The sequence below is a fragment of the Chiloscyllium plagiosum genome, unplaced genomic scaffold (genome assembly GCF_037043375.1).
Source record: "Chiloscyllium plagiosum isolate Xiang-an unplaced genomic scaffold, Cpla_swu_hap1 HiC_scaffold_21, whole genome shotgun sequence".
NCBI classification, from domain to species: Eukaryota; Metazoa; Chordata; class Chondrichthyes; order Orectolobiformes; family Hemiscylliidae; genus Chiloscyllium; species Chiloscyllium plagiosum.
Genome location: NW_028270159.1, coordinates 10,640,829 through 10,649,412, shown reverse-complemented (window position 1 = coordinate 10,649,412; position 8,584 = coordinate 10,640,829). Strand labels below are relative to the sequence as shown.

Genomic DNA, 8,584 nt, shown 5'->3' with positions numbered 1-8,584 from the left:
CTATGTCATTGGCATCTCTTTGCAATGCAAGCCAGACACCCAGCCAACTGAGCTAACTGCCCCTCATTTTTCTGAACTGCTTCCAATGCATTTATATCCTCTCTTAAATAAGATGACCAATGCTGTACACCATAATGCTGATGCCCCATTTAACTGAATCTGAAATTAAAACAGAATATCCTGGAGAAACTCAGCAGGTCTGGCACCATCTGTAGAAGAAAAACAAATTAACAACATCCAAAAACTCTTATTTAGAACTGGGAGGTGTGGGTGGATCTAGAAGATTCTGTATTTTATGCTATTGACAGAAGGAGGGAGGAGTGAATGGAACAGATGGTGAAAGTGCCCAGAGCAAAAGACAAAAGGAGTGCTAATGGTGATACAGGTCATTCTGCTATAATGCATATTTCATTAACGTGAATTCACTATCATTCGATTGATGAATTGGAGATACTGCTTCTAAAGCACAAACGTTTAAAACATTTGTTGGCTGTGATGTGATTACGTTGCCAACACTTCAAGTGCTGTTTCTAAAGTGCGATTTTTCCATAATGTGGGGTTGCACAAGAGCACAACTATAGAAGAGCTACTTGTAAAGGAGAGATTGAGATGTAAAATAAGTGTTAATTATACATTTTTAGACAATAGACAATAGACAATAGACAATAGGTGCAAGAGTAGGCCATTCAGCCCTTCGGGCCTGCAATTTTTATAGTGGAAATTAGATCAATCCTGCTGAAAATGTCAACAAGACACAAACATGATGCAGTTTCATGGTGAGATAACTCCACAGAGGCTGATATCCCATAACCAAGTTGCCCTTTATTTACACATGCATAGTCCTTGACACTAATCCTGCTTCCTCAGAGCCAGCTTTCAGAGTGAGCAGAACCTCTGACACATCTGTTTACATCTGTCAGCCAAGGCTCCCTGATTGAATCCGATTAACAGCCCCAATCAGGGAACTCATAATCTATGAGTTACACCTGGCTGGCCTAATTACAATCACTGCAGATGGGTAATCAAAATAGAGGAAAATGTTCGTGCTTTGAAGATGCTGAACTCAACATAGAACATTAAAGCGCAGTATAGACCCTTTGTTGCACCAACTTGTGAAACCAATCTGAAGCCCATCTAACCTACACTATTCCATTCTTGTCCATATGCCTATACAATAACCATTTAAATGCCCTTAAAGTTGCCGAGTCTACTACTGTTTCAGGCAGTGTGTTCCATGCCCCTATTACTCTCTGAGTAACAAAAGTATCTCTTTGACATCTGTCCTAAATCTATCACCGCGCAATTTAAAGCTATGTCCCCTCATGCTATGACATCTGTCCAATATCTATCACCGCTCAATTTAAAGCTATGTCCCCTCATGCTAGCCATCACCATCTGAGGAAAAAGGCTCTCACTGTCCAATCCATCTAACCCACTGATTATCTTATATGTCTCAATTAAGTCACTTTTCAAACTTCTTCTATCAAAAACAGCCACGAGTCCCTCAGCCTTTCCTTGTAAGCAGGAAAATCGACAAGCAGGCAAAAGCCCTTCATTAGGAATCCGAAATGTAGATTTTTCTGCTCCTCAGATGCTGCCTGGCCTGCTGTGCTTTTCCAGCATCGCTCTAATCTTGACTCTGATCTTCAGTATCTGCAGTCCTCACTTTCGCCTTTCCTTGTAAGACCTTCCCTCTATACCAGGCAACATCCCAGTAAATCTCCTCTTCCACATCCTTCCTATAATGCAGTGACCAGAACTGTATGTAATACTCCAAGTGTGGCCGCACCAGAGTTTTGTACAGCTACAACATGATCTCATGGTTCCGAAGCTCAATCCCTCTACCAATAAAAGCTAACACACTGTCTGCTCTCTTAACAACCCTATCAACCTGGGTGGCAACTTTCAAGGATCTATGTATGTGGACACCAAGATCTCTCTGCTCATCTACACTACCAAGAATCTTACCATTAAGCCCAGTACTCTGCATTCCTGTTACTCCTTCCAAAGTGAATCACCTCATGCTTTTTCATATTAAACTCCACTCGCCACCTGTCAGTCCAGCTCTGCAGCTTATCTATGTCCCTTTTTAACTTACAACAGCCTTCGTCACTTTCCACAACTCTACCAACCTTAGTGTCATCTGCAAATTTACTAACCCATCCTTCTATATCCTCATCCACGTCATTTATATAAATGACAAACAACAGTGGAGCCAAAACACCACTAGTAACTGAATTCCAGGATGAATATTTCCCATTTACCACCACCCTCTGTCTTCTTTCAGCTAGCTAATTTCTGATCCAAACAGCTAAATCACCCTCAATCCTATGCCTCTGTATTTTGTGCAATAGGGAACCTTATCAAAGGCCTTACTGAAATCCATATACACCACATCAACCACTTTACCCTTATCCACCTGTTTGGTCACATTCTCAAAGAACGCAATAAGGTTTGTGAGCCATGACCTCACCTTCACGAAACAGTGTTGACTATCCCTAATCAACTTATTCATCCTATCTCTTATAACCTTTTCCAACACTTTACCCACAACTGAAGTAAGGCTCACTGGTCTATACTTACTATGGTTGTCTCTACTCCCTTTCTTGAACAAGGGGACAACTTTTGCTATCCTCCAGTCTTCTGGCACTACTCCTGTAGATAATGATGACATAAAGATCAAGGCCAAAGGCTCAGCAACCTCCTCCTGGCTTCCCAGAGAATCCTAGGATAAATCCCATCCGGCCCAGGGGACTTCTCTATTTTTTACACTTTCCAGAATTGCCAACACCTCTCCTTGTGAACCTCAATCCCATCTCATCTAGTGCCCTGGCTCTTGGTATTCTCCTCGACCACATTGTCTTTTTCTATTGTGAATATTGACGAAAAGTATTCATTGAGTACTTCAGCTTTGAGTTCTGTAGGCCACAGTGTGCCTACTTGGAAAGTGAAGTGTTGTCCCTCCAACTCGCATTAAGCTTCGCTGTGACATTGCAGCTGCCCTGGAATGGAAATATTGACTTAGAAATGTAATCCTGTGATAAAATGGCCAGTAACTGGAAGTTCAGAGTCATTCCTACAGACAGAGCAAAGATATTCTGCAAAGCAGTTACGCAATCTGTGTTTGACAATGTGAAGGAGGCCACATTTTGAAAAGTGAATACAGGATACTAGATTGGAAGTACTGCAACTGAAGCAGTGCTTCACCTGGAAGGTATGTCGAGGGGCTTGGACAGTGAGGAGGGAGGAGGTAAAAAGGTAAATGTTACTTCTTCTGGGATTGCATGTGAGGGTGCCATAGGTTGGTGTGAAAGTGTTAGAAGTGATGGAAGAGAGGACGACGGTGTCACGGAGGGAGCGGTCTTTGTGGAATGCTGATAGTGGAGGTGATGGGACTCTCATGGAATACAGATAGAACTAGCCATTTTGATACAGAAATGGCTAGATGGTAGAAGACAGAGATTGGTGGTGGAGGGTTGTTTTTCAGACTGGAGGCTTGCGGCCAGTGATGTGCCACAAGGGTCCACTACGTTTCATCACTTACGTAAATGATTTGGATGTGAACATAGAAGTTACAGTTAGTAAGTTTGCCGATGATACCAAAATTGGAGGTGCAGTGGACAGCGAAGAAGGTTACCTCAGATTACAACAGGATCTGGATCAGATGGGCCAATGGGCTGAGGATTAGCAGATGGTGTTTAACTTAGATAAATGTGAGGTGCTTCATTTTGGAAAGGCAAATTGGGGCAGGACTTAGATATTTAATAGTAAGGTACTGGAGAGTATTGCTGAATAAAGAGACCTTGGAGTGCAAGTTCATAGTTCCTTGAAAGTAAAGTCCCAGGTAGATAGGATAGTGAAGAAGGCATTTGGCATGCTTTCCTTTATTGGTCAGAGTATTGAGTACAGGAGTTGGGAAGTCATCTTGCGGCTGTACAGGACATTGGTTAAACCACTTTTGGAATATTGTGGGCAACTCTGGTCTCCCGATGTTGTGAAACATGAAAGGGTTCAGAAAAGATTTACAAGGATGTTGCCAGGGCTGGAGGGTTTGAGCTATAGGGAGAGGCTGAATAGGCTGGGGCTGTTTTCCCTGGAACATCGGAGGCTGAGGGGTGATCTTATAGAGGTGTATAAAATCATGAGGGACTGGATAGGGTAAATAGACAAGGGCTTTTCTCTGAGGTGGGGATGGGGGGAGTCCAGAACTAGAGGGCCTAAGTTCAGGGTGAGAGGAAAAGATATAAAAGGGACCTAAGGGGCAATGTTTTCACACAGAGGGTGGTGTGTGTATATAATACGCTGCCATAAGAAGTGGTGGAGGCTGGTACAATTACAGCATTTAAAAGGTATTGAAATGGGTATTTGAATAGAAAGGATTTCGAGGGATATGGACCAAGTGCTGGCAAATGGGACTAGATTAGGTTAGGATATCTGGTCGGCACAGACGAGTTGGACCAAAGGGTCTGTTTCCATGCTGTACATCTCTCTGACTCTATGACTCTATGTGCTGGATGGTGACATCCTGATGTATATGGTTTTAGTGGTGGGGGATGATTCTTTGAATGTGGAGACTGATGGGATGGAAAGTGAGGACAAGAGGAACGCTATCACAGTTCAGGACTGTGCCCACCTTTGGGGAGGGGTGGGGATCTGATTCTTGTTCAAGGAAGTACTTTTGTATTTCATTCCCCTTGTAATAATTTGATTAGCTTTCCTACTCAATAACCTGTGTACTAACCTATTGTGACTTATGTACGCTGGCTTCCAATCTATCATATTGTAGGCATGCAGTTTTGAAAGAATTATTGCATTTGCAATCCTGCTAGCAAATGATTTCCTCTCCCATTGTTCCTAATGTGGTGTGGTTAACCAAGTTATAAATTCAGGTTATTTTCTCATGACATATGAGGGTTTTCCAGATACTTGGCATTTCACTGTAGTAGAGAAAACTTGGTGCAGAATAATAGGTGGCGTGTGTCGCAAGAAACAGGTTTTGTGTTAATTTCCATTCCCTTTGTGTTTTGGAGGCACGTGGAAAGCACAGATGTCCAAAGATATCCAAGGTTATGTCAAGGGTTAGCAAAGTTGTTTGTTCCTTTGGATACCATTACACAAGGATGCTAAATTGGGCAAAGAAATACTCTGAGTTCCAATTGGATGGAAGTCCTAAGAATGGTAGAAATTCTACACCAGGAATTTACTTCCTTGTGCTCCTCCAGTCGATCACTCTACTTGAAGAATTGTTTCTTAAAATTTTCTGATATTTCAGCCATGGTTACTTTTCTAAAGTACATACAATAGGCAGAAAGGTGTGTGGTAGACTAGTAATCCAGAGGCCAGGCAAATTAATATTCTAGGGATTTGTGTTGAAATGGCAGCTGGTGGAATTTGAATTCTATTAATAAAAATGTGGAATGACAAGTTGGTCTTTATTGTGACCATGAAATCGCCAGTGACTTTTGTAAAACTCCCATCTGATTGACTAAAGGAGAAGTTGTCCTAGTCCTATTGGACCATGGAGCTGCTCTCTCCTTACGGATACAGAGATGGCTGGTAGTGGTTTAACCTAAGGGTTACCATACATCAGGCAAGGAGCGAGGTTGCGACGAAGTGTCCTTCATGGTGAATTCAGTTCAGGAATTGAGCCCACAATTTGGACATCATTCTGCATCACAAACCAGCCATCCAGCCAACTGAGCAAACTGAGCCCCTGCTCTGGTTCACTGATGTCCTTTAGGGAGGGGCTTCTGCCATCTTTACCCGATCTGACCTAAGCCATATTTCTGACTCTTGACTAGCGAGCTGAGCAGTTAACGATGGGCAACAAATACTGGCCTTGCTAGTCATTTCCATGTCCCAGGAAAGATTGGGACAAATAAGTGATTTGATACATCAAGGATTATGGTAAGTGATGAATAAACTGAAAGCTTCTCTGCCCTTCCTTTCACAGTGGATAAATCCAACCAGGGTGCAGTGAATCACTATCAGTTCCACCACCTTTGAACTCATTGTCAAGTTTGAACTTAACAGCTGAAGAGTTGTCAAAGTTTCTCAGGATGAGCACAGTGTGATTGTAAGCAGACTCCTGTGTACTTAGCTGCAGAATTCACACCGCGACCAGTGACTCAAGCACACCATGAGCATCTGCTTGAATGCTGCAATATTCACACGATTGCAGGTGCCAGATCTTTAATGTCAGGCTCAGCACTAATGAGTCGAGAATACCACTCTGGGAGACTGGGGTTTGCCTCACTGTTAGCCTTGGATTTATGAAGATTGAATATAGAATCAAGCAGTTTAAAAATGATGGGTCTCCCAGCCAAGATGGGTGGCATGATGGCTCAGTGGCTGGCACTTCTGCCTCACAGCGCCATGGATCCAGGTTTGATTCCACCCTCGGGCAATTGTCTGTGTGGAGTTTGCGCGTTCTCCCTGTGTCTGCGTGGGTTTCCTCCAGGTGCTCCAGTTTCCTCTCACAGTCCAAAGATGTGCAGGTTAGGTGAATTGGCCGTGTTAAATTGCCCTGTAGTGTCTGGGGATGTGCAGGCTAGGTAGATTAGCTATGGGAAATGCAGGGTTACAGAGTTCGGGTATGGGGATAGGTCTGGGGGGGGGGGGGATGTTCTTTGGAGGTCTGGTGTGGACCCAATGGACTGAATGGCCTGCTTCCACACTGTAGGGAGGAACAGCTTCTCTCAGATATCACTGGAATTTGGAATTCTCTCTCAGTGGGAGCAGCAGTGGCTGAATTACTAATTTGATTATCAAGGCAGGGTTAGATTCTCAATTAAAAGCAAAATCCTATGAAATAAAAACAGAAAGTTCTGGAGAAACTCAGCAGGTCTACAGCATGTGTGGAGAGAGAGAAACAGAGTTAACCTTCCAATTCAATGATTTCTCTTCAGGGCTAAAGGAGATCATGGGTAAAAGGCAATTAAAAACAAAGATGTGAATTAGGAAATCGAGTTGGCTGCCTTTATAGGTCAGTGCATTGAGTATAGGAGTTGGGAGGTCATGTTAAGACCATATGACCATAAGAAATAGGAATGGAAGTAAGGCCATACTATCAAGTCCACTCTGCCATTCAGTCATGGCTGATGGGCATTTCAATGCCACTTACCCACACTCTCCCCGTATCCCTTAATTCCTTGCGAGAATGTTTCAGCTGTACAGGATGTTGGCTAGACCACTTTTAGAATACTGTATTCAGCTCTGGTCTCCCTGTTGTAGGAAACATGTTGTGAAACTTGAAAGGTTCAGAAAAGATTTACAAGAATGGTGCCACAGTTGGAGGGTTTGGGCTATAGGGAGAGGCTGAATAGGCTGGAGCTATTTTCCCTGGAGCGTCAGGGGCTGGGGGGGTGGGTGAACTTATAGAGGTTTATAAAACCATGAGGGGAATTGGTAAGGTAAGTAGCAAAGGTCCTTTCCCTGGAGTATGGGAGTTCAAACCTAGACAGCATAGTTTTAGGGTGAAAGGGAGAAGATTTAAAAGGGACCTAAGGGACAACTCTTTCACACAGAGGATGGTGCGTGTGCAATAGATCTCCAGAGGAAGTGGTGGAGGCTGGTACAATTACAGCATTTAAAATGCATCTGGATGGGTACATGAATAGGAGGAGTTTATGAGGATATGGGCCAAATGCTGGCAAATGGGACTAGATTAATTTGGGATATCTGGTCAGCATCGACTATTTGGGCCAAAGGGTCTGTTTCCGTGCTGTAGAACTGTATGTCTCTATGACTGTAAAAGCAAAATACACAAACATGGGTGGTGAGAGAAGGAAATGAGAAGACGAAATGGTATTAAAACATAAAGCAATGCTGAAACAGATTTCTTAATATAATCCTCAAACCCTTTGATTTGATCGCCTTAACTTTAAACTTTACATTTTGGAACCCAACCCATTGATTCTACTGAATGAAATGGGAATGGGTAGATTCTGAAGAGCTTGCAGGATTTTCTCCATTCGGTCATTTCTCAGGTCTCAAAATTGATACTAAACTCCATAACTGACTCTAAAAACATCATTTCATTGGAAAATTCCCTGCGTAACAACATTGTGCGTGTACACAGTTCACCATCACTTTTTCAAGGCCAATTAGGGATAGACAATAATTGCTGGTCTAGACAGTCATGCCCAAATCAGACTCGCCAAGGTCTCATAGAGTCATCGAGATGCCATGAGCTTCTCAAATTGCAGCAGTTGAATCTTGGCCTTACCAGTCTCTATTAAATGATATCCAAGGAACCTCTTGTGACTCAGTGATTATGTCCCTACCCCTGGACTGAGACAGGCAGGTTCAAATCCCACCTGCTCCTGAGGTGTGTACTAACATCTCTGAGCATGTTGATTAGAAAAAAAAAGTTTTAAAAATTAAACTATATCCAAGGGACTGCTTGTGATGCAATGGTAATGTCCCTACCTCTGGTCCGAGTGGGTCAGTTTCAAGAACCACCTGCTCCTGAGATGTGTACTATCACCTCCGAACAGGTTGATTAGGAAGAATAGGTTAAATAATCATAAAAAAAGAAACAAATTAGTAATTTTTAAAAAATAAACTGTATCCAAAATTGAAA

The 8,584-nt window shown here is 42.8% G+C and overlaps 1 long non-coding RNA gene across 2 annotated transcripts in view; it reads left to right on the top strand.

The window, feature by feature from the left end:
* Window positions 1-6,245: 6,245 nt before the first annotated feature.
* Window positions 6,246-8,584, top strand: part of LOC148146092 (uncharacterized) — a 28,137-nt gene continuing 25,798 nt past the window's right edge. For both annotated transcript variants that reach the window (XR_015760686.1, XR_015760687.1), the window contains exon 1: window positions 6,246-6,385. This is a non-coding gene — a long non-coding RNA (uncharacterized LOC148146092). The remainder of the gene's footprint in view (window positions 6,386-8,584) is intronic.